The sequence below is a fragment of the Hyaena hyaena genome, unplaced genomic scaffold (assembly GCF_003009895.1).
Source record: "Hyaena hyaena isolate Hyena2069 unplaced genomic scaffold, ASM300989v1 scaffold_109, whole genome shotgun sequence".
NCBI lineage: Eukaryota > Metazoa > Chordata > Mammalia > Carnivora > Hyaenidae > Hyaena > Hyaena hyaena.
The window spans coordinates 1,121,486-1,148,063 of NW_024080740.1; the positions used below are offsets into that span (position 1 = coordinate 1,121,486).

The 26,578-nt window shown below is 35.9% G+C and overlaps 1 long non-coding RNA gene across 2 annotated transcripts; it reads right to left on the reverse strand.

Moving 5' to 3' along the window:
* Nucleotides 1–2,492: 2,492 nt before the first annotated feature.
* Nucleotides 2,493–26,208, reverse strand: LOC120234436. Of its 2 annotated transcripts, XR_005529092.1 has the most exons (4): nucleotides 26,178–26,208; nucleotides 20,814–21,084; nucleotides 15,649–15,692; nucleotides 2,493–2,589 (listed from the first exon to the last, which is right to left on the reverse strand). It is a non-coding gene; the product is annotated as an uncharacterized LOC120234436 (long non-coding RNA). The 2 variants fall into 2 exon arrangements; XR_005529093.1 differs by lacking the exon at nucleotides 20,814–21,084 and having other exon boundaries at nucleotides 26,178–26,207.
* Between the last annotated feature and the right edge of the window lie 370 nt (nucleotides 26,209–26,578).

The following is a 26,578-nucleotide window of genomic DNA, read 5'->3' on the forward strand; positions in this document are numbered from 1 at the left end:
GTCAATGAAAATTAAATAAAATGGAAAATTCAGTTCCTCAATAGCATCAGCCACATTTTAAGTATTCAATAGCCACATGTGGCTGGTGGCCACCATATTGGACAATGCAGACAGAGAACATTTCTATTATTGCAAAAAATCTATTACACAGTGCTACCTTAGAGAAATTGGCTATCTTTGGTAATGTTTCAAATTTTCCTGTATAGTAAATAAATCATATCCAAACTAATTACCTTTGACAATCTGGATACTAATACAGCCAGGTTATTTAAATAGACTTAAAAATGTTATACTCTATGGGATAACCAGACATTTTACAAATATTTTAAATAGTCTGTCTTTAAATATAAAAGGTGTTGAGTAAAATAAAATATTGAAACTGATGAGTCAACATAATGACTAACCAAGGTACACCATTTTATTATCTCCTCTTCCTGAGCCACCAATAAAATCATAGCCCCTCCAAAAGTTTTAATTACTATAACTCTACAACATGAAGAGAGCAGGACAAAGATCATTAGTGGACAAGGGAATTCAAGAAATTTATGGAATATAGAAAACTGATGAAGCAAACTGGAGAGAGCAGCAGCCTGTACTATATTACACATGGAGGGGGGATAGGTCTCCAGTCTCTATACTTAGAAACAGTATATACAAAGGAGGTCAGAAATGAGTTGCACAACCAAAGATGTATAAAAAGTCTGGTAGTTGGAGAAGGCTTAGAGCTTAGCACAATTAAGGAAAAATTATATCTGTCTCATTGAGACATTTTCGAACATCAAGGTTAAAGAAAATGTGCAAAGAGATAGAAAGGGGTACAACAAAATAACAAGGAGCAGCCTGGCAGAAGCTTTTCATTAGCAACACTAGGTAATGGAAGATAATGGAATAAGGCTCTTGAGGTTTTTTTATCCATTAGGTATGAGGGCAGAATAAAGACATTTCAGACATATCTCATTCACAACGTTTACCTACTACACACCCTTTCTTAGGAAGTTACTGGAGAATGTTTTTACCAAAACAAAGGAGTGATGCATAAGACCGGTTTTTATGATGGATTAGACTATTGCTTCCCATTTTTCACATCTTCCCTGTCATCAACATAAACATTTATGTCTTTGCCAAGTGAATGCTTGTCTCTGGGAGTGGTGCATCTCTTCCTCCCCTAGAGTAGGTGGAATTACATTTCCTTACTATTTGGATGCAGCATGAGCAGTCACTTCCTCTCTCTCTCTCCATTTTATGCCATCTTACATGAGAAAAGCATGCTCTACATAGCTGCTGGCACCAGATGAAAGACACATGGAGAAGATCTGAATTCAACTCATAGTCTGAAGTAGAGTGAGAACAATAAATATTTGTTGTTGCCCTATGATTTTGGGGTTGCTTGTTATGCAGCATTATGGCTAAATAGCATTTTTGTAGCAATAACTGATTTAAAAGATTTCAGAATAATTAATTCAATCTATGAGAGTAGTGACATTTCTATTCTACAGAAAAAACCATGCAGCAGACCTAAAAGCAAATGAGGACTAATGGCTCTGGGACTAAGGGTGTTGGGGGCAGAGTGGAGATCTACAAGAAATAAGAAAAATAGAACAAAAGGTATGATTGAGACCTTGGGAATATAGTAAAGGTAATTGGAAGAACACAAAAATGAGAAATCCATTCTGACTAAATGGTAGGCGTACAGTAATCATGACACTAAACTCTAGAAATGGTATCTTTATCCTATCACATTATTAGCTCTGTAGTGAACTATATTTATATAGATGTGATTAATTTAGCTCTATTTATAGAGTTTTTCTAAAGATATATACATATATCTAAACTTACCAAATTGTATACATTAAACACATACAGGTTTTTTTTTTTATGTCAATCATACCTCAATAAAGTGGTTTAATTTAAAAAAAAAAAAGAGGAAAAAAGCTAACTGTGGTCAGTGTCCTGTAGGTCACCAAAAACTGGCTTCCTGAGCTAGAAGCACCAAAATCCTAGGCCTAGTCAGAGGCTTGCATAGGTTTATGGAATTCCATAAAAATGGCACTTTGTGCGGTCATAGCAAAAAATGAATCTATCATAACTAGGGATAAAACATAATGGTTTCCTCACTTTTTGGTCTCAAGAAATCTTTACTTTTTACTTTTTATAAAATAAAAAGGGAGGATCCCAAAGGGTTTCTTGTTTATGTGGGTTAGAGTGAGTGATATTTACCTTATTAGAACTTAAGTGGTACTTCAGTGGCCTTTTCATTTCTACTTTGAAGAGTGTGATAATTTTTTACTTTTAAAGAGCTCATAATCTACACTTAAAATACTCAATTATTTTTTCTAAACTCTGAATTATTAGAAAATAATACCACCACTTAATTGGCATCATGATATATGAAAACGCTCCGTTGCATAAGACATAATAAGGTGCATTATTTGCATCTATAAATTTGAAAGGAAGATAGCTTTCATCATCATAAGAAATTTTCATTTCTCATTTATAGTTTTGTTCAGTTTCTTTGCAGTAGATTCCATCTTCCATGAGCCAGGGAGCTTGTTATATACAGTTCTGTATCTTTAAGTGCAGAGGTTTCAGCTGCGGGTCAAGAAAGCAAGTTGTATTTTAGTAATTTTGTATGGTGACAGATGGTGACAACACTTACTGTGATGAGAGTTTCTTAATGTGCATAATTGTTGAATCATTATGCATCTGAAACTGATATGATATTGTGTGTCAATTGTACTTCAATAAAAAACAACAACAACAACAAAAAACAACAAAAAAAGAAAGCAAGTTGTTTCCTCTTTCTTTTTCAGCCAACAATCCATTATGCTGTGTCTGCATTATTCAGCATGGTTGGGGGGGGGGGGTCCAGTTGCCAGGCATGGCTCCTGGACCTCAGAGAAGGGAACTGAGAAGCCCCTCCATTTATTCCTTCTCTAATACTCTTTCTTTATGTAGATCTGAGTCTTACATCATTTTCCTTCTCTCTGAAGAGTATCTTTTAACATTTTTTGCCAGGCAGATCTATTGGTGACAAATTCTTTTAATTTTCATTTCTCTGTAAAAGCTTATTTTGAAGGATAATTTCACTGGATACAGAATTCCAGGTTGGTTTTTTTTTGCTCTTTCTTGCTTGCATGATTTCTGAAGGGAAGTCTGATATAATTCTTCTCCTTGCTCCTCTATGAAAACGGTATTTCTCCCACCTCTGGCTTGCTTCAAGATTCTCTTTGCCTTTGATTTTCTGCATTTTCAATATGATATGCCTAAGTGTAGAGTTTTAGTGTTCTCTGAGCTTCCTGGATCCATAGTTTCATTTTTGTCATAATATTGCTTTTTACTATGAAACTTTCTTACAATCAGATTTAAGTTTTAAAAACATAACATATACAACTCACATATTTAAAAAATAACTATGGCACTATGGCACTTTCAAAACCAATAATACTCTATAATATCTCTTAATATTTAACATTAAAAATTTTTTAAATGTTTATTTACTTCTGAGTGAGAGAGAGAGAGACAGCATGAGCAGGGGAGGGTCAGAGAGAGAGGGAGATACAGACTCATTGAAACAGGCTCCAGGCTCTGAGCTAGCTGTCAGCACAGAGCCCAACATAGGGCTCGAACTTACAAACCGTGAGATCATGACCTGAGCTGAAGTCGGACACTTAACTGGCTGAGCCACCCAGGCACCCCAATATTTAACATTTTAAAAATATTTTAAAAGATCCCCTTAATGTAAATATCTATATAAACACCCAATTTTCTTTCTTATTTCTTATAAGAAAAAAAAAGGTACAAACTCTCATAGTAGTTAAGTTTGGGTCAACACTTTTATCTATTTTGAAACAACCAAAAAAAAAAAAAAAAAAGAAAAAGAAAAAACCAAAACCAAAAACCCCAGACTAAATGTAAGCTTATCTTAGTTGCAAAAGAGCAAACATTTTGCTGTTATTGCATGGTAAAATTCAAAAATTAATTAAAATCAAGTTATCCTTTTGGTTTTAAATACATGATTGTTTTTAATGTTGCAATTGTTGGATGATGGGCAGCTCATGGGAGCAGGTATCAGAGTGGGAAGAGGTCAGCTCTTGTTCAGTTCTGCTCAAAGGGAAGTCTCCTCTCTGAGCCTTGATTTTCCATCTGTAAAATATGCATAATACCTGTTCTGACTGCTTCATGGAGAAAGAAAAGGACAATCCCAGATTTTTGGAGCTAGAATAGCCCTTAGAGATCATTTTGTCCCTTTTGATAAGAAGACATGGGCAAAAGTGGGTTGAGAAACTTGCTCAAGGACAAATATCAAGGGAACACATAGAAGGACTGTATTTACATTTGGCATTGACAGTACAAAGCTAATATTTTTATTTTTATAACCTCAGTGAGTCCTGTGTAAACTCATTATAACAGTATGAGCCTTGTGGGCCACTTACATTATAATAACATATTTCTGGGACAGAAATCTCCTGCTGGTATGGAAAATGTCTGCTATTTAAGTGGGATCAATCCCCATATCCATAAGCTGCCCAATAACTGCATTATCAGTTCCTACATCTTGTCTTTTTTTTTTTTTTTTTGACAGTTACACCAAGTTCTTTTTAATAATATTTAAAAGCTGAGTCAGCATTCTGAGTTGAAACTTAAGCAAGATGGGAGTCAGCAAGATGGATACAAATGGTATCCTGGGCATAACAGCCTCAAATGGTTAAAGGAACTGAGATGCAAAAGAGTGGTATGTTCATGACACTGTAAGTGATTTGCTATTAGACTCACCCTCTTCCATTAAAGCTATTCATCTGTGCTCTCCTTTCCAGAGGCACAAGGAAGAAGCTTGTGGGTGGGTGGGGCAGGAGGCATCCTTGATTTCTTGCCCTTCTTACATTTAATAGAAGTCCTACTGATTGTACTAATAATTCCAATATGTGCCCCCTTGCGCTGCCAGTTTTGCCACACTCTTAGTTCAGGCCATTATCACTTCTGCTTAAATAGCTAGTTACTAGATTACAATTTTCCTCCTAACTAGCCCACTGACCTCACCCAATTCACTCTCCAAACTTGGGTTGAGTGATCTTTGTAAAACACAAATATCCTCATGTTTCTCAGCCACATAAATGCTTTTAACATAAGGATAAAGACCAAATTCTTCAGTATGGCATTTAAGGCTGGTTCCCAGTGCCCACTCTGGCTGTATCCTGTGCTCTTTCCCTCTGAGCATTCACACTGCTCTAGTTTACTGGCCTTTGCAAAGTCACTGGCTCTTCCAGTGATACCTCCTTGTCCTCCCCTTCTCCTCACCTACCTAATGAGAAATTAACCTTTTCTCTCCTTCCATACCTCTTTTCCTCCATCCTTTGTTTTCTTTTCTTCATTCCACAAATTTTATTGAGAATCTGCTATGTGCCAGTCATTGAAGATGCATTAGTGAGAAAAACAGGAAAAAGTTCTGCCCTATAGGACTTACATCCATGTGTGTGTTGGAGGTGACAGGAAATAAGTGTAATGTGTAATAAATAATATCCTATGTTAGAAAATGATAAGTGTCATGGAGAAATACTAAGATGTAAATGGAAGAGAGGGGATGCAGGAAGAGATGTTCTTTTAAATAGAGTGGTCCCGTAGGTCCCATACAGAAGATGACATTTCCGCAAAGAGTTCCATGACATAAGGAAAAAATGTGGTTATTTGGGGGCAGGGTGTTCATCTTTGAGCATATGGATACCCAGTTGATCCAACATTTGTTAGATACATGATCCTTTCTCTATTAAACTGTCCTTGTAATCTTGTTAAAATATCATTTGGCCATTTTTCAATGTGAGATCTAGTTCTATGTTCTCTATTCTGTTGCATTGATCTTTGTGTTTGACTTCTCTGTTCATCAATACTACACTGTATTAATTATTATAGTTATATAGCGAGTTGTAAAATTAGTTAATATGATTTCCTCAGTTTATTCTTCTTTTTCAAAATTGATTTAACTATTCTAGATTCTTTGTCCTCCTGAGTAAATTTTAGAATAAACATTTCTGTACCTTAAAAAAATCTTTCTGCAATTTTGAATTCCATTAAATCTCTAGATTAGCTTGGGGGATATTTGACATTGTTAGTATTTTTATTCTTCCAATCCATGAAGACTGTTTTTATATTTATTTAGGTTTTTGATTTCTTTCATCAGCTTTTTGTAATAGCATATAGACTCTGTCATGTTTTAGATTTACCTAAATATTTTCTTGAAGCTATGATAAATTAAATATACATGTATTTAATTTACATGTATAAATTACATTTATTAAATTACATATAAATTACATGTATTAAAGTTTTAGCTTCCAATTGTTCATTCCTACTATATAGAATATATTGATTTTGGCCTGTTGACCTTGTATCCTGCAATCTTGCTAAAGTTACTTATTAACTTTAGAAGATGTTTTTAGAATCTTTGGAATTTCCTACATATATAATCATGTCATTTTAGAATAACAGCTATTTTATTTCTTCCTTTATAATGTATATGCCTTTTGTTTCTTTTTCTGGCCTTCCTATAAAGGCAGTGTGTGGTGATAACTGAGATCCTTGCTTTGTTCTCCATCTTAAGGGGAAGGTACTCAATCTTTTACCATTAAATATATTAGCTGTAGGTTTTTGTGATACCCTTTATTGGGTTGAAAAAAATTCCCTTTTATTTCTAATTTGCTGAAAGATTTTATCAGGAATCAATGTTGAATTTTATCAAATGCCTTTCCTTCATCAATTGATATAATAATGTGGTTTTTTTTTGTATTATTAATATAGATCACATTGATTGATTTTCAGACATTAGAGAACTTCAGCCTTAAGGTCCCAGTTTAAAATCCACTTGCTCATGCTGTATTTTTCTTTTTACATATTGATAGATTTGATATGCTAATATTTTGTTGAGGATTTTTGTGTCCATGTTTATGAGAAGCTAACTTTGGCAAGCTATTTAATATTTCAGAGTTTTAGGTTCATTAGTTTGAAAAGTTAATCTTTTTGTCCCTAATTATATCACAGGGTAATTGTGGAGACAAAACAGAGATCAGTAAAATGATAGCATTCTTTAATATGTATAGTGCTATATAAATGCAAGGAATGAGAATGGGTACTTCAGTCTTTGCTTTGCCTTCTCATAAACAGCAAGCCCCATTTTGTAGTCTCCTTAGATGCAGACTCTCCTTTTGTAGAAAGAGTACTCTGGGAATGTATATGTGAATTCCTCAGCAAATCTAGGATTATTAGGGCAGGTCACTAGGATCTTGTGGAATTGGTGTAGAGAGCTTTGGAACTCCTGGAGACCAGGAATAACACTTCCAAGTCAGGAGAGGACATAGTGGCCCAGCTTGGCCTTTAGAATGTGATGTTCCTAGTAATGCAGGAAATTTGCATGGAGGTAGGAGAAAGGCAAAGATGGATGTAACTGTTATGGTACTCTGGCTGGCTCTCATCAGGGAAGAATACAGTCAAATGCGTCACTGGGTGCTGTCTCTCAAACACCTCTAGCCTAGTCTCTGTAAACTTGTTTCGAGGCCTTAATTAGAAGAGACTGCAAAAGTTAAAAAAAAAAAGACCAGGGTTTGATTTGGGCCCTTGAAAGAGTTCAATCACCATGGGAGTGTGGACAGGATTTGGGACAGTGATAGGAACTACTCACACCAAAGAAATCTCTACCACCAAAATCAAAGTGTTCATGAAAATCAATACAGACAAATCAAATCCTCTAGAACCTCTACCACTGCAGCTGATGGGACCCTGGTAGCTGCCACAGCAACCTAGCCTAATGCTCCTCTACAAGAAGTTTTAAAAAGTGGCAAAATTTCTGTTATACTGGCCAGTTTGTTTGTTGGTTATTGATTTTTTCTCTATACAAAATGATCCTAGACTGGTACTCAGATACTTGTGCCAACTCCTTTGTTAATCTAGATGGGAGGGCTGGTGTAAAATCTTTGCAACATCGTTATTTCCAGCATCACTGGAAATTTAAAATCCAATATCATTATAAGTAAAGATAATCAATAAAATGATGCAGTAAATTAATTCTCAATCTGGTAGAATAAAGTAAAACAAGGTACAAATATGTAAAGCTAAGTCCTTCAAAGTTTACATGGAGTATGCCCCTTTCTAGATGAAAATAGAAGATCAGTGTTTGCTTCCTAATAATTTCATAATTGCTATTATTTTGGAAAGAATTTTTGTAGCTTCTTTAACATCATTCCTTTGGTAGAAAAAAAATTTATCTCTTTGGTTTCATGGAAAACCTAAAGGTTTATATTAGGTTATTTAGACAAGGGTGTTTTGAGAAGAGGATTTGCATGTCACCTAATTTCTCTCTATTATTAGCGGGACTTTATATCTTATTTTCAGCTATCTTTCCTTTTTAATCATTCCTATTTTATATCTCCCTCTTTTTCATTCAGTTTTATATATTTCTTTTGTACATTGGCAAAACAGATACAGCAATTTCTCTGTTCCAAATCATTTCTCTGAGAACCCAGGAGGGTTCTGGTAATGGCAGCAGCATGATTGAATTGACTGAGCAGAGTCTGATAGAAGAAGAGATGTTTTCTGATTTACTTCGTATGAGAATGTCAACCCCCATCCAACTAAGAAATCTTTTGCTAAAAATTCTAAATACATAAGCAATTTGGTCATTTTCTAGTTGCAAAGGGTAGTATGGCTTCTTCAGTACCAAATGGGTATGGAAGGCTGCATTCCTTGATGTCTACTACTTTGCAAAGCAATGCCTGTTGGAGGAGATCATTGTTTAAAGGAACCAGGTGACCCAGAGGGAACCTTTGGGATGTCAGATCTACCACGGAGCTCTTATGACATATGATGAGATATGAGCTCTTGATAACTCACTAAGTGCAGACTGAGAAACAGAGGCAGAGTGAGCACTAAATTCCTCAGAGGAGAGAGCTCAGAGGAGAATGAAAAATAAAATTATAAAGGGCTTGTACAAGTCACCCTCTGGAAAATAGGTGCAGAGCACTGGGTATTTCACTTGAGAGGAAATAAAATGGAAATGAGACTTAATAACAGTCTATAAACACACACAAGGCTATTAAATAAAAGAGACTCTGATTGCCCTCATTAGTCAGAAATGGGCTTAAGCTTTAGGAGAGTCACAAAATGCAAGATATTTGAAAACAATGATCTTCTAGGGTCTCAAAGACAGAAAAAATAATTCTTGCAGTTCTCCAAATTAACAAAATTAGAAGTTACACATTTAGGGTTGGGTATTTTCAACATATACAAGATAAAGAATATTTATGTTTATGGCTCAAGCCTAAAACATCTATTTGAATGAATAGGCATTGTGTTGACAAAAACTCTAATTTGGAGGAAAGGGAAATACAAACTCATCACCCATGGGGATGGTTTAAAATCTTAGAGGCATAGAGAATAAGACAGTTAAAACACAAGCCATGCATATTGACATATTAGTACAAACTATGCAAATAAGGTTAAAAAAAACAGAGGGAACTAAACAGCATGGAAATCATTATGAAATTGAGTGTTCTGGTAAAGGACAAGAGAAGTTTATTCACTGCAGAGAAGAGAAACCCTTGTAAATTCATTAAGGCAGTTAAAAGTTACAGATGCAAATATCTTAGACCTTTGCAAGAGTTCTCAAGCCCTGAATGGCTGTGAAAACCATGATGAGAAAGCAGCCCTCATCATCTGCAGTCATCTAGATAGTAGGGAAAGTGAAGAAGGAAGAATAAACCACAGTGTACTGCTGAAGCGAATCCTAGAAGCTGAGCAGAAAGTGGGTCAAAAAATTGATCTTGACAGATGTGTCAATCAGATTGAAAGTATCGAAACAAGTGCAAAATGGAACCATAAGAAAATCACAGAAGAAAAGCTAAAAATCAGAAGGTTTTGAAAACCCTACAGGATGCTATAGAAAGGAAAGGATATTAATACACACCATTACAAAGGACGAGTCTGTAGAGCTGACCAAATTACAAAGAAAATCTCTCTGGAGTGATAATGGTAAAAAGGGACACAAAGATTCAAGGATATGGGCTCAGGGTATATAGTCGAGGGACTTCGAGTAAGCTCACCACATGCAGGGAATTAAAGAGAGGGTGGTTGACAGAAAAGAATAAAACGTTATTAGGGAATATGTCTCTTTGTACCAAGTGCTATCTTCTGAATCCAAACAAGTGGATGAGTGAAGGGAAGATTTGCAGTTGGATGAAGAGCCTTTAAAAGGTACATGCCTGAATCACAGAAATCAGACACTGGCAAATGCCTGTGGGTGACGGAGTTCACCTTCTATCTCAGTGCACGGTCGCTCCCGGCAGGCGGTTGGCAAATGCTGTGTCCAGTTGGGTTCCAGGCTAGCAGAACAGAGTCTTGTGCACAGCAGGCAACCTTTCAATTACTATATAAAAAACAGGACGTTAATACTTATGTATTAACCATTTTGACAGATAGAAGTTTAGGCTCTCTGGAATAATAGTAGAGAGTCTCTGAGGAAAATGCTCAGGGAGACAGCATACACACAATATAACTGGAAGTGAAAACAAATAAAAAACCAGGAACAGAGGAAGATATCTTAGGGAATGGGAAGAACTAAGGGATTGGTGACTCTATAGTCATCATAAGTGAAACAATGAAAGCAGGTAGACATTTAGTACAGCGGAAGCCACTCCATCAACATTGACAAGTAACTCAAATGAAACATTCACCCTTAAGCAAAACAAAATCTAGTCTGAAATGAGGAGTTCTCTAATAGCTGGTCCATACATACATACTATTGTTAAAGAGGATGTATCATGATAGGGTGTTTATTTAAAGTGATGGTGGAGTGGGTGAGATCACGATGTGTATTTGTGAAAATTTAGTTTTGTTCTAGAAGCCACTCCACCTGCCTTCCTGCTCTCTCTTACTCTCAGGTACAAAATGGAACCTCTTTTTTTAGCACAGGGAGAGCACAGAAGGGAGTGGTTATAGCAGTGTTCTGAGCAAACCTAGGGCAACAAATAGAGTCAAGCATTCCCAGCCTGTTATGTAACGGGGACAGATTTTTTTCTGAGCAAGTTGGGAAGAAACAAACATCCTTAAGAATACTATTAATAGATAATCCCTGCTTCCAGGGAACTTGGAGCAACTGCAGCTTCAATAACTGAGCATACCCACTAGCAGTCACAAGAGCCCTGATAAAAGAAGGAAATCAGTAGAATTCAGAGGAGAAGAGAACATAGATCTGATGAATGGGCACATCTGTTGTCTTCAAAACTAAGTCATCTGTTGCTAAAAATAAATATATGAACTGGACAAACATGATAGAAGTCAAAATTCTAATATGAAGAGGTGCAAAAGTTCAGGATTCAATGGGTGAAGCTTTAGGTTATACCGTGATAAGTGGTGACTAAATCCACATTCTTGCTAGTGGGAAGGTTTTTAAGCAAAAGACGGCATAGATTTCTTGAGACTTTATTTTCACTTTTAATATGTATCAAAAATCATTGGAAGATAACTTAGAGATTCAAAATTTCCCCAGTCAGAATAGAGCACGAAGCAGAATTTCTTTTTGTTGGTCATACCCCTATGTATTTATGTTGCTAGGTCTAATTAACCAGGATTGCCCACACCTTTCATGGAGACTTGAGCCCAAGCTCACTTTGAATTGTCCTGAGTCATGTGGTCACAGACTTTATTCTTGGCTACACTCTGTACTTGCTATATAACGAATGAAAAAAGAATCTAAGTGTGTATCTTAGTTTATGTATTTGTTCACTGGTATGAGAAACTAGATATTTCCCAGCTTTGAAAAGCTGCAGTGAAGGCTAATGGGCAAATATAAAGCACTTTTAAACATAGCAACAACCATAATAACAGAAACAGCAATGTGCCAAAAATGAAAATAAAACCAAAGAGAGTACTGTAACGTTATATTTTTCAAAACTACAATAGGGGGGAAATTTCACATTTGTTTCTTTAAGTGAGGAGGAGTATTTCATCCTTAGAACCATGGGTGTTTTTCCTGAGAAAATGTCCCTTGACTTGCAAGTTTAAAGATTTTCTAAATTAGCAATAAGTAACTATAATACATTAGTGTCTGATTTTGGCAAGTTATCAGATTCTACATATTATCTAATGAGTATTTTTCAAAATTGGGCAATTCTGTAGCATTTTAATCACTATGCCTTCCCAAATGTGCCATATTACCAGTTGATTTCTGATTTCATAATAAATGATTGTATTTTACCTGGTCCCTTTAACATTTTTACTAGTGTTATGACAAACATTGTTGATATGAGCCATAAAAATGTAATGATAACATCATGATTGGATTTTCTTCACTTGCATACAGTATTTACCAATTTTAGCTTTCTAGATATAGTCAAACCCATTTATATCATAAATATTATAAAAATTAGGGAGCAGAATCTAACTGGATTCTCTGGTAAAACTGTTCTCAAATTAGGTAATAGAAATCTAACACTAACAATGATAACATAAGCCTTGTATGATCTGAGTAGTTGACAATTCTGATCTTAAATATTCTATTACATTAAATCATAGTACTATTCATGTCTATCCAACAAACTTTGCATTTTGTTCGTTTTTCCATTTATAAATTCTTCCGGAATTTTTGAAATATGTTTTCATAAGGAACCAAAACACCAATTAATCAATAGTCTTGCTCCCAGAAAACTTAAGAATCACAAAGACAGATACAGTAAGATAACACAATTTTGTGAGAAACTCTCAATGAAAAGAGATGATAGGAACAGCCAATGGATCCAGGAATGAACTAGGAACAAAACTGTTAAGCCTTATTTTATTGTGAAAGATGGGTTTCAAATTAGGTTCCATGCTTTTTAATGTCCAAAGTAAAGAAGGAAATGCCCTCAATTATGTGTGCCTCAGGTCTTTATGATAAAGTATATTGTCTTAGATAAGCACAACCATTTTGCATGGCTGTGCTTATCTCAGATTAGGAAGAAGTTTCTCAAAGAATCTGCAGAGAAATTGTCCTGAGCAACATGCTTACATCAATCCCAGGAACAACTTTTCCAGAGCTGTTTCTTAAAGCGCCCAGTGGAAGCAATTTAGTAAAAGCAATTTGATAAAGGAGATGAAGAATGGGAATTAGTTTCCCGGGATCTATTTCCTCAGTGCTGAGAAGGTTCACAAATATAATTGCTACAGAAACATAAGGATATCATCTCTCACTAATGAAAGTCTCATAAAATAACACCATAACAGCTTCCTATGCATATGAGTTATATTTAATATTCATTTAAAAATACTAAGTGCTACCATTATCATTCTTCTTGAAAAGCTCATCTACAAGTTTTTGGCTTTTCATATACTATGTACTTTTAAGGATTGTTTATAAATGCCTCAAAAAATAAACAACTAGAGTTCCTGTGACTCTCTTTGATTAAAAAAACATCTCATTTTCCTAAATGTACAGAAAATAGGATTAGGTTAAATAATCTTTAAGGTTTTTTTTTTACTTCACGTGCTTAACAGCTTCAGTATATGTCATGATGTCACTTTTTTCTTTTTTTTTTTGTTTTGTTTAAAGCAAATAACTGTTCTTATTTTCTTAGAAGCCTCAAAAGGCAAAGGAAAAATCAGTGTATTGATCTCTACAATGGAGTCCAATGTTATCCTAGCTTCAGAAGGTGTTCAGTTACAGAGAAACATTTTAGTAATCATAAGGTTCAGACAGACCTTATGTGACCCTATTCATTCCTGACCAGCAAATAGTTTTTGTTTAACTTCGAAAGAAACCAGACAAACTCTGCAAGGTTACTTGTAATCATGACACCATTCTTAGAATTGCCATGTGCTGGGAACATGCCTTCTTGCTTCCTCCTTCTATCTACAGTATAAATCTGAAGGACTTTGTTATGGCTCTTATACTTGGCACATCTTAGGCCTATTTAGAACATCAACACCATCAATCACAAAATATGGGGCCGACCAGCTGGATGAACCCTGGCTATCATGCAGGGGTTATTTGTCATCTGGGCATGTCTGTTTGGTATATAACACTCCTTCAGTCCCAGAACAATTTTCCCTCTCCAAAAATATTCTCTTTGATTCAGGAAACACGTGATTAATAAAGGACAAGGGTTTAAAGCCGGAGGTCAAGGCTAAAAGTCTTAACCAAACAAGTGCATTGCTTACTAACGTTTGCATCAGCAGTCAAAAATTCCCTTGAAGAGCTCCTGCACTGAAGAAACACACGTCTATTCTTAAGTGTCATAAATTTCAAGGGACTCCAGCAACTATGTTCATCTTGAGGGATTTATTTTAAAATAATGTTGCACATTTGAGAAATGTTTTGCTGAGGAATAATAACACTGCATCAAGCATTTAAAAGGCCCATTACAAACATTTACAATTTAACATTATAAATTAAGGTTGAAAAGATATAATTTAACCAATATGATATGTAAAGGAAATTTGTACTATAACATTAGAACAATTTGCATTAAAAATAAATTGTTTTCTAAGATGTCTATTTATACTAAAATGGATTTAAAAGCAACACTCTTTCCCTCATACTTTTTGTCTTATTCATATGCCAACCTATGTACTTCATAGTACTTTTCCATTAGACAGTTTTTCTTTTATTCTTGTTCCTCTTCCTTTCACCAAAAGAAACTTGTTACACGTTTATAGAATATTGGTTTTTCTTCTTTCTAGGCAAGTGTTATAGTTCCATCCTGGAATAGTATTTATTTGATATTTATGAATTGTTTTTTGTGTGCATTACAGAAAAAAAGCAAATTTGAACAACATAAATTTAAAAAGTCATTGTTGACCAGTTTTAAAATTATCCCAACACTGAGTAAACTGGAAGTGACTCCATTTCTCAAACTGGAGAAATGGATCAAATAATGTTTGTTTCACTAAAATTGTAAAGAGAGTCACAAACTCCTGTTGGAAATCTAAACAGAGTTTCTCAGAGGAAAGGTGCTAAGTAGATTGTGTGCTAGTGTTGATGATGTTGCAAGGCCTAAGGAGCACATGTCAGTCATCACTTTATTTAATGTGTACAGATTTCTAAGCTCCTGCACATACACCGCCTGAGGTAACCAGAGTTGCTGGAATTCAGCTTTCTTTACCTCTCTGTCAAATGCCAAAGGAATAAAAATAGAAGCCTATTGTTCTACAAAACACATTGTATTAAGAATATTTTTCTACTGAATTTCATACCAGCAATGCACTTATCCTTGTAGACTGCCTTAGAATCATGGCTTTGGAGGCATAAAAAGGCTTTTGATGTCATCTGGTCTGACTTTTCCTATTGCTGTGGAAACTAAGCCTTCAGAAAGGAAGAGGCAAAGTTAAGACTAAAATTCTCATTTCCCATTTCCCTGTCCAGCATCCTCTGGGCCATCATATAAATCCTTCGTATGGCTCAACTGTTGGTGCAGAGTCTTGGGATAAGTCTGACTTGCTCACAGCTGGGCCATCTGTTGCTCCACTACTTATGCTAATATGATAACATTGTATATTTGACTGTTGATGGGGTCTTCTTGGCACTCTACATGCATAATGCTCTCAGTTAACTCAGGTGACCTTGTTAAACAATGACAATGTGTGTGAAGCCTGAGTTTGTTAGCATTCATTTATTACAAAAACAGGGTTACTGACCTTGTCATATTTAACAGTGTTGAGCAGACACAGCAATGTGGATCCTGAGGGCAAATACAGAATTTCCAGAGGTGATGTAAGAACTATGCTAATTAGTCTCCCCCCCCCCTCAACTCGGCTTCTAGGCACTGAATAACTGTACAGTTCAGCTAGAAGACTCACTGAGCCCCAAACTAATAAAATCCAAGAATTTCTATAAATAATAATAAAAAATGTGTTTCAACATGCCATTTCCTTTTAGAACAAGAGTGGCTTTTGCAGAGCAATGTGCCTGGGGGGAGTGTTCACTCTACTTTTGCTGTTGTATCCCTGCCCCCAGTAGAACTGAAACAACAATGTAGGTTGACTCTCCCCCTTAAAAAAAGCAGAAAAACAATCTTCTATCTATATTCCCTTAAAATCATTTTCTTAAGAACGAGTGTTTTAAACTGCTATCACACTGTGCTGAGATAAGAACTGTATGTGAGGACCAGTTTACATATCTAAACATTTGGATATGGGTATTCTTGCCTCAGTAGAAAAGCAAGTTAATTTTTTAACAATGCAGTATTACCTTGGTATATCTTGTTCTTTCTTTCCCTCAGGGTCTTACACGAATGAATCAGAAAATTGCTCCCTTATGCTCAGCCTAAGTCTGCACCTGTGTTAAATTCACGTGGAACTGGAATTGGGGTGTGGGGGTGGGGATAAATGTCAGCAAAACTAATAGGATGATATATCTGAGTTTGAATTCTCAAATGGACTAGCATCCAATGTAGAGACTATTGATGGGAACATTTTTGTAGGCATATTGTTTCACATCTAGAACTAAAATTAGGGATATATAATCATGTTGATCAGCTGTCCTCAAGTTCTCAAGTTTATGATTAAACACATCTGGCTCCAGATTCTAGGAAACTCAGATTACCAGGTATTCTTGAAATTTTGAAATGCCAAAATTTTTACTTTACTTTCTTTGGGTATCCTGAATTACTTTCCAAGTATTAAAACAATCTACATGTTTTAGACATCTTAAGAGAGATCATAAAAATAAGCAAATCATTAAAACAAAATATAGAAAGCAATGAAGAGTTGAAAGAAGGGAAGAGATTGATGACCAGTATATATGAAAAAAAAAGACATTTTGATGTTCTGGACAAATGGAGAGATTATGGATCAGTATGAAAGTGTGAGGAATTTAAGTGAGAAAAATAGATATGTAGAGAGAGTTGTGTCCATGTTCTAAGTCTGCTCTTTACCCATGAATGGAAGTGGTGGAACAAGTCAGTTTGCTTCACAATGAAGCAAACTTGTTAACAAAATTTCATATCTGCTTGTTTTCCATTGTGCAGTACCGCATTGATGTTTTTAGGTAATATTGGCCAGCATTCTAGATGTATTCTGGATGAAGACTGTTGTATGTTTGAAAGGCTTTGCTATCAGAGGAAGGGAGGAAATGAGAAAGAAATTTGGGGCTCTGAGAATATAACACCTCAGTTTTATCAGCCATGAAGTACACACCACAGAGGACGATTATTTGCATACTGCGATGGAGGCTGGTTAAAGTCCAATCAATTGAATCCAGATGTGGTTTTTTGTGAGTTTTTTTTTTTCTTGCAAGTGAGGTTTGCCAAAATTTCTTGGGAGCAGAGACCACAAGCTAATATATGCCAATGGACTCTCAAACTACAAGGAATGTTTTTGGCTTATAAGAAATCCTACTTTAAGCTTAAGGCCTGAAATAGAATAAGCTGGTTTATGATAAATTAATTAAAGGATATTTACAAATGGCTAGGCCTTGCCTAAACAAAATCTTCCAAGACAACTCTACAAAGGCGTTCCTGATATGGTGACTTAATTACAAATTTAGGAAACACTACAACTGGTAGTTTATGCTCTTCTGGCAGGAAGTAGGCTTGAGGACAGCAATTGATGAGGATAATGACTGGAATTTGAATAACATGCCAAATGTCTGTTTTAAAAAGGTGTGAATGTTCATAGGAATCTCAGATTTCTTAAGACACTAATAGGAAATACTTTTAATCTTAGAAATTGATTAGTTTTAAGAATATTAGAAAATCAATTTTAAGGGAATTCTATTATTCCTGTTTTCTTTACAAATGTGATGAATTTTAACTAGTTAAAATATATGAAGAAATACAACTCAATAACAACCCCCCCCAATAATCTGATAAAAAATGAGCACAGGATATAAATAGAAATTTTTCCGAAGAAGACATACAGATGGCCAACAGGCACATGAAAAGATGCTCGGCATCATTAATCATCAAGGAAAGGCAAATCAAAACCACAATGAGATATCACCTCACATCTCTCAGAATGGCTATTACCAAAAAGACAAGAAATAACAAGTGTTGGTGAAGATGAAGAGAAAGCGGAACCCCCATGCACTGTTGCTGAGGATGTAAATCAGTGCAGCTACTATGAAAAACATTGTGGAAGTCCCTCAAAAAATTGAAAATAGAACTACCATATGATCCGGCAATTCTGCCTCTGGTTATCTGAAGAAAACAAAAACACAAATTTGAAAAGATATGCGTCTCTATGTTCATTTCAGCATCATTTGCAATAGCTAAGATGCAGAAACACCTAAGGGTCTATCAACGGATGAATGGGTAGAGAAGATGTGATATAAATGTGCACACTTACACACACATGAATACTATTCAGCCATACAGAGAATGAAATCTTGCTATTTGTGACAAAACATATAGACCTTGAGATTACTACAATAATTAAAATAAGTCAAACAGAATAAAGACAAATATCACATAATTTTACTTAAAAGTGGAATCTAAAAGACAAAAGAAACAAAACAAAATACAGACTCATAGATACAGAGATTAGATTGGTGGTTATCTGAGGGGAAGGAAGTTGCAAGGGGTGAGGGGTGATGAAAAGGATTAAGAACTACAAATTTCTGGGGGCACTTGGGTGGCTCAGTCAGTTAAGCATCTGACTTCGGCTCAGGTCATGATCTCACAGTTTGTGGGTTCGAGCCGCGTGTCAGGCTCTGTGCTGACAGCTCAGAGCCTGGAGGCTGCGTCAGATTCTGTATCTCCTCTCTCTGACCCTCCCCTGCTCATGCTGCCTCTCTCTCAGAAATAAATAAAGTATTTAAAAAATTTAAAAATAGAAGTACAAATTTCCAGTTATAAAAATAAATAAATCATGGGGATGTAATGTACAACATGAGGGGGAATATAATCAATAGTATTCTATTAACTTCATAACAAATTAATTAGGCTTGTTGTGTATACAAATGTCAAATCATTCTGTACACACATGATATAATACACAACATTGTATATCACTGATAAAGAACATTCTTAGTTGGAAAATATGCACCAAAAATTATACTAAGGGAGCCAGATCTGGACCATGGAGTGAAAATAAAAACAATACAAAACAAAAAACTCTGGTCTTTTCTTTGGGACTAGTATTCCTTTATTTTTTTTTTTTAATTTTTATTTGAGTATAGCTGACACACAATATTACATTAGTTTCAGGTGTAAAACAAAGTGAGTGGTTCAAAATCTCTCTATGTTATGCTACGCTCACCATAAGTATAGCTACCATCTGTCACCATTCAATGCTATTACATATCATTGATTGTATTCCCTATGTTATTCCTTTTATTCTCATGACTTATTCATTCACTGGACACTTCTATCTCCTACTCTTCTTCCATCCACCGCCACCATCCCCTCTGGCAATCATCCACTTGTTCTCTGTATTTATAGATTTGATTCTGTGTTTATCCATTTGTTTTGCTTTTTAGATTCCATATATGAGTAAAATGACATGGTACTCATCTGACTTATTTCACTCTGAATAGTACCCTAATGTTTATAGCAGCACTTTCAACAATAGCCAAATTATGGAAAGAGCCTAAATGTCTATCAATTGACAAATGGATAAAGAAGATGTGGTTATACAATGGAATACTATTTGACAATGAGAAAGAATGAAATCTGGCCATTTGCAGCAACGTGGATGGAAATGGAGGGTATTATGTTATGTGAAATAATTCAGTCAAAAAAAAAAAGACAGATACCATATGTTTCACTCATATGTGCATCCTGAGAAACTTAACAGAAGACCATGGGGGGAGGGGAAGAGGAAAAAAAGTTACAAACAGAAAGGGAGGGAGGCAAACCACAAGAGACTCTTAAATATAGAGAACAAACAGGGTTGATGGGGGGTAGGGGAAAGGGGAGAGTGGGTGATGGGCATTGAGGAGGGCACTTGTTGGGATGTGCACTGGGTGTTGTATGGAAACCAATTTGACAATAAATTATATTTAAAAAATACCTTCTAGGAGACCGGTATTCTTTTTTTAAAAAATTTTAATGTTTATTTATTTTTGAGAGAGAGAGAGAGAGAATGAATCTGAAGCAGACTCCAGGCTCTGAGCTTTCAGCACAGAGCTCAACATGGGGCTTGAACTCACAAACCATGAGATCATGACCTGAGCCAAAGTGGGACACTTAACCAACTGAGCCACCCAGGTACCCTGAGAGGAGGAGTATTCTTGAAGTAACTACTCCAGAACTAAAGTAAGTAGCAATATGAGTAGAAATATTTTATTTTAGTTTATTTTCTATATGTATTACTTAAGAGTCAGTAAAGGAATAATTTTCCCACAACTCCATTTTCCTGGCAAATCAATGTGTTTTGATATTTCTAAGTTCTCTTCAAGTCTGTATGCATGCATTTTTGAAAAGGATATTACAGGCATGATAGAAGAGATAATTTTTCCTAAATAAAAACTTAATGAAAGCCTTATAATTTGGCCATTTGAATATCATTTAATGTCTTGGACTTAATTGAATTAAATTTATGAATTTATTAATCTCACTAATTATTGTTTGGTAAGAAAATTTTGTTTGTGACTAGAACTTCTCCTAAATCTCAAACAAAATCTAGCATTTGTTTATACCCCTTTTAGAGCTTTGGCTTTTTCTTATATTTGCTTTAGATCACTTAGTGTTACTTAAGAAATGTACAACCAAATTTGAAAACAAGAAATTCAGAAATTGGAAAAGTGCTTACTTAGAATTAATCAAATAAATTTCAATGTCATTGAATTTAATTCAACCCCAAACATATTTTCTATATGCTAGCTATTATAAAGAATATAGAATCAGATGAGACTTACCTACCTCTCAGGGCATGATAGGTTGCATAGACAAATGCTTGGATTGGACTATGAAGAGTTTAATAAAGGAGCAAAGCTCTTGGAGAACTTCCATGCAATGGAATACAAAGGCTATTCCAACAGCAGGGGCTTCTTGGAGTAGTTGAAATTAAACTGGGCCTCAAAGGATGGGAAGGCATAATTTACTTTTCTTTGGATCCTTTGATAAACTCATCTTGATAAATGACAGAAGTCCTCTGAAGGCAGTGGATTATGCAAGAATAATTTTGAGCTTCCTTTAAAGAATGGGAATACAGAGAGAACACTTATTCTGAGTTCACACCATGTATCAGGCTCTCTGCCAAGTAAGCCTTCCTTAGGTTATTTATCAGTGAGCAGGGTGGCTTCATGGGCATATGGTCAGTTTATTTGCATAGGGCATGGTGCTCAGAAGGGCCTTATACTTGGGGTTTAATGCTCTGCACTTACTGTCTTGACATTTTTAATAATCTTATCTTTGTGTTTTGTAGGTGAAGTCTGAGGACAATGGAGTATGCTCTGGGGATTTGAAGCCTTGGCTCTCATTTTGCCTCGTGTCTCACCTCACTGAACAGGTTGTCAGGATGCCACTGCCTACTATCTGGAGCTGAGTCCTGCATCTGGTCTCCCCTTCCCCATCTCTACCCTGCACATAGGAAATAAGCCATCCTCCTCCTGAGTGGCAACCAGGTTATATTGACAAAGGAAAGCCTATGTTCCACCACTGTCTACAGTTTCTGCTAGGGACCTGAGCATGAGTGTATGGAGGATCAGGGTCTGGCATGCACCCTTGGGAGCATCTCAGTGCAGGGTAGCTGGCATAAGTACAAAGCAATTAGGATGAATGGCATGGGGTGGGGGGCTCCTGCCCACTTCTGATTCAGGTACCACCAGTGTCCCAGCTGGAGGTTATAATCCCATGAGGGTTGCCTGGTTTGCCCATAGGTTGGGAAGATTAACATCCCTATCCCAGCTAGGGCCCCAAATTTCCATTTTGTTCTGGGGCTAAAAATGATGTAGCTAGCCCTGACCTTAGGCAGGTATTATTGTCCCCCTATTACAAATAGGAAACTGGAGTCTAGAGAAGGGTTGGTAGGTGGCAGAACACTCTACTCTAAAACTTATCCTCTCTCTACCACAGTGTACTGCACTATCTCCCTTGAGAAACAGTGAGCAAGAAGGTCCTCACCTCAAGGTTGACTTTTCTATGTATGACCTTTCCTCTGTAGTAGCCCAGAGGTGACCATGAATCCTCTCTTAGGAACACAAACCTGTAGTTAAAGAACTCAAGGTCTCTATGGTTTCTTCCAGTGGACAAGTGAAAACACTTAAGGAAAATTTTAGCTCCTACCCACTATTATGACTTAATTGTGTCCCCCTGAAGTTCATATATTAAAGCCTTAACCCCAGGTCCCTTAAAATGTGATTGTATTTTTCCAGAGGGCATTTAAAGAGGTGATCAAGTTAAACAATGGCCATTAGGGTGGACTCTGATCCAATCTGAGATATATCTTTATGAGAAGAAGAAATTTAATTGCACCAAAAAGAAGAAAACACATAGGAATAAACTTAACCAAGGAGGTAAAAGACTGGTACTCTGAAAACTATAAGACATTGATGAAAGAAATCAAAGATGATGCAAATGGAAAGATATGCTCATGGATTGGAAGAATTAAAATTGTTCAAATGTCCATACTACTGAAAGCAATTTACAGATTCAATGCAATCCTTATCAAAATACCAACAGGAATTTTCATAAAAGTAGAACAAATAATCCTAAAGTTTGTATCGAATGACAAAAGACCCTGAATAGCCAAAGCAATCTTGAGAAAGAAAAACAGAGTTGGAGGTATCACAGTTCCAGATTTCAAAGTATACTACAAAGCTGTAGTAATCAACAAAATTCAACATCAACAAACAAATAATCCTATTAAAAATGGACAGAGAACCTAAACAGGAATATTTTCAAAGAAGACATAAGATGGCCAACAGATGCATGAAAAGATGTGGAACATTGCTAACCATCAGGGAAATGCAAATCAAAACCACAATGAGATACCATCTTACACCTCTCAGAATGACTAAAATAAAGAAGATGAGAAATAACAAATGTTAGCAAGGATGTGGAGAAAAAGAAACTCTTGTACACAGTTGGTGGGAATGGAAATTGGTACACCCACTGTGGAAACAGTATGGAGGCCTCTCAAAAAATAAAATAGAAATACCATATGATCCACTAATTCTGCTACTTGGCATTTACCCAAAGAAAACAAAAACACTAATTCAAAAAGATACAGACACCCCTATGTTTACTGCAGCATTACTTACAATGGCCAAGATATGAAGCAGCCTAAATGTCCATCAATAGATGAATGGATAAAGAAGATGTGGTTTATATATACAGGGGAATATTACTCAGCCATAAAAAGGATGAGATCATGCCATTTGTGACAACATGGCTGGACACAGGGGGAATTATGCTAAGTGAAATAAATCAGTCGGAGAAAGACAAGTACCATATGATTGCACTTATATGTAGAATCCAAAAAGCAAAACAAATGGATAAACAAAAAAAAGTAGAATCAGACCTATAGGTACACAGAACAAACCTATGATTGCCAGAGGGGAGAGCAATGGGGCATGGGAAAAATGGGTGAAGAGTAGCAGGAGATCAGGCTTCTAGTTATGGAATGAGTAAGTAAGTCATGGGAATAAAAGGCACAGCATAGAGAATGAATTATAATAGCATTGTATGATGACAGGTGGTAGCTACACTTTTGATGAGCATAGCATAACATTTAGAGATGTTAAATCACTATGTTTTACACCTGAAACTAATGTAACATGGTGTGTCAACTAAACTTAAATAAAAACATTTTTAAAGGAGTTTCTAAGAAAAAAAACAAAGAGGAAATTGGACACACAAATTGACAAGTACACACAGAGGAAATACAAGGTAAGGAAACACAAAATAAGAAAACGGGAATCTGAAAATCAAAGAAGAGGCCTCAGAAGTAACCAACCTTGCTGACACCTTGATCTTTGATTTCTAGCCTCCAGAACTGTGAGAAAATAAATTTCTGTCATATAAGTCACCTGATCATTGGTTTTTGTTATGGTAGCCCTAGCAAACTACTATGCCCACTAAGATCCTGATATATGAATTCATTAATTTTCTGCTGGCCTAAAATGTATAGTATCATGATTCTATTAAGTGTTACAAAAATAAAGACCTATCTATAAAAGCACATTGGATGGGACTTGAAAATTCTGTAGGACAGAATTCCTACAATACTAGGAGAGCAGAATGAGAGAGAAAATGGGATAAGGCAAAAAGAAAAAAATTGGGACATTATAGGTAAGGAAATGATTAGCTATTGCCTTTCACTTCTTTTTATTAATTTTATATAAACAAGTAATATGTGAATAATATATGTTCATTTTTAAACCATTTAAAAGAAGCCTAAATAAGTGAAGTAAAAAAGTCTAAGTTTTTCTTTTCCCCTTTATTCCGTACATCGCTTCCCACCACTGAGGTAACCATTGATAAATATACTCTCTCAGACTATTTTAAAAAAGTATTTAAGAAAATATGCATAGGGGCACCTGGGTGGCTCAGTTGGTTTTGGCTCAGGTCATGATCTCATGGATCATGGGTTCAAGCCTCATGTAGGGCTCCACCCTGATAGCGCAGAGCCTGCTTGGGATTCTCACCCTCTCTCCCTTCTCCTTCCCTCTGTGTGCATGTTGCATGCTCTCTCTCTCAAAAAAATACATAAGCTTAAAAAAATAAAGTCAGGTTTCTTTTTTTAAAAAAAAGGATATATGTATATTTCAATCTATGCTTAATTTTGATTATCAAAGAAATGTGATTAGATAACATGTATTCTTTTGTGATTTATTTTTCCATTGAACAGTATGTATTAAGGATTTTTCCATATCTACTACACACCTACACACCTTTATCTTACATAATTTATTAAGAAATCCATGGAAGTCCACAAAATGGAGGCTGTATAATTTATTTAACTATCACCTAACTGACAGATATTCAAGATGTTTCCAATTTGTTCTGATGACAAAAATACTGCAATGAACATTTTTTACATACATATATGTGATCTTTAGATTTCTAATTGCTTTATTTCTTAGTCACTCCTCTGATTTCACTTTTACTTCTGGATTTCTTTTTGGAATTTATAACTAAGATTGTCTTTTCTGATCTGAATTAAGTATGTGAAAATAGACCGAGATGATTTTTCTTTAATACCAATACAACTGTAGTTATATATAATTTCCTATTTCCCTAAGAGAGCACGAAGAAAGCACTTTTAACTGTTGAAGTCATGCAGCACACTGGGGCCAGGGTATGCAGTAGTCTGCAAGGAAAGTTTATCTTTTTTTTTTTTTTTTAATGTTTTTATTTATTTCTGAGAGAGAGAGAGAGAGAAAGGGAGAGAGAGAGAGAGAAAGACAGCATGAGTGGGGTAGGGTCAGAGAGAGGGAGACACAGAATCTGAAGCAGGCTCCAGGCTCTGAGCTAGCTGTCAGCACAGAGCCCGACACGGGGCTTGAACTCACAAACCGTGAGATCATGACCTGAGCTGAAGTTGGATGCCCAACCGACTGAGCCACCCAGGCACCCCAAGGACAGTTTATCTTAAGCTGCTTATCTTAGTACATAAATTCTCTGTGGTTTGAAGTAGAAAGACAAGAATGCTTTGAGCTAGGGGATGACTCAGTCACTGTCTTCTGTGAACCAAGGGGACGTGCCAACTGAAGGTAACACTTGGGATTCTCTCTGGAATGGACATGCATGTATGGTCTTTACTACTGAGGAGGGGTAGGAATACTCTGTTAAAGTTTGGGCAGTTTTCCCCCATCTCAATGTTCCAGTTCAAGAGGCCCTACCTAATGAATAATGGTGCCCTACCTCATGGTTATACATAACAACTAGTGGGACTTTCCCAAGAACAGCCAAGTTAGTATGATTGTGATTCAGTAAATAGAGTTTGTTTTGGTTTTTGGTTGTTTTTTCTTTTGAGATGATGCTCTGATATGATATAATTTCTGTGTGTGTGGTAGACTACACATAAAATTTTCCATTTTAACCATTTTAATTTACAGGTTAGTAGCATGAAGCACATCCACATTGTTGAGCAACCATCACCACCATCCTTTAGTCTCCAGAACTTGTTTGCCTTCCCAAACTACACCTGTGTACTGACTAAACAGTAACTCCCTAGTCCTCCCTCTTCCCAGCTCCAGGAAACCATGATTCTAGTTTCCATCTCTATGAATTTGACTATTGTATATAACCTCATATAAAGTGAAATCATGCAGTATTTACCTTTTTGTGACTGGCTTATTTTACTTAGCATGTCTTCTGAGTTCATCGGTGTTGTAGCATGTATCAGAATTTCCTTCTTTTTAAAGGCTAACTAATGTTCCATTGTTTGTTTATATTGCAGTTTATCTGTTCACCCACTGATGAACACTTAAGTTGCTTCCAGCTTTGGGCTAGTGTGAATAAAGCTGCTATGACCATTGTCATAGGATGCGATTGTCAAAACATTCCGGAATTCACAACAGCTCTTTATCATTATGCATGCTTTCAATCAATGGTCCTAAAACTACACTTACTATTACAAGGGATCCGCAGAAAAACTCACATTACAGGTGTCCTCATGCTTAACGTGTTTTTTCCCCGCCACACAAAATTAATTCAATATAACTGATTGTATTCCCCAT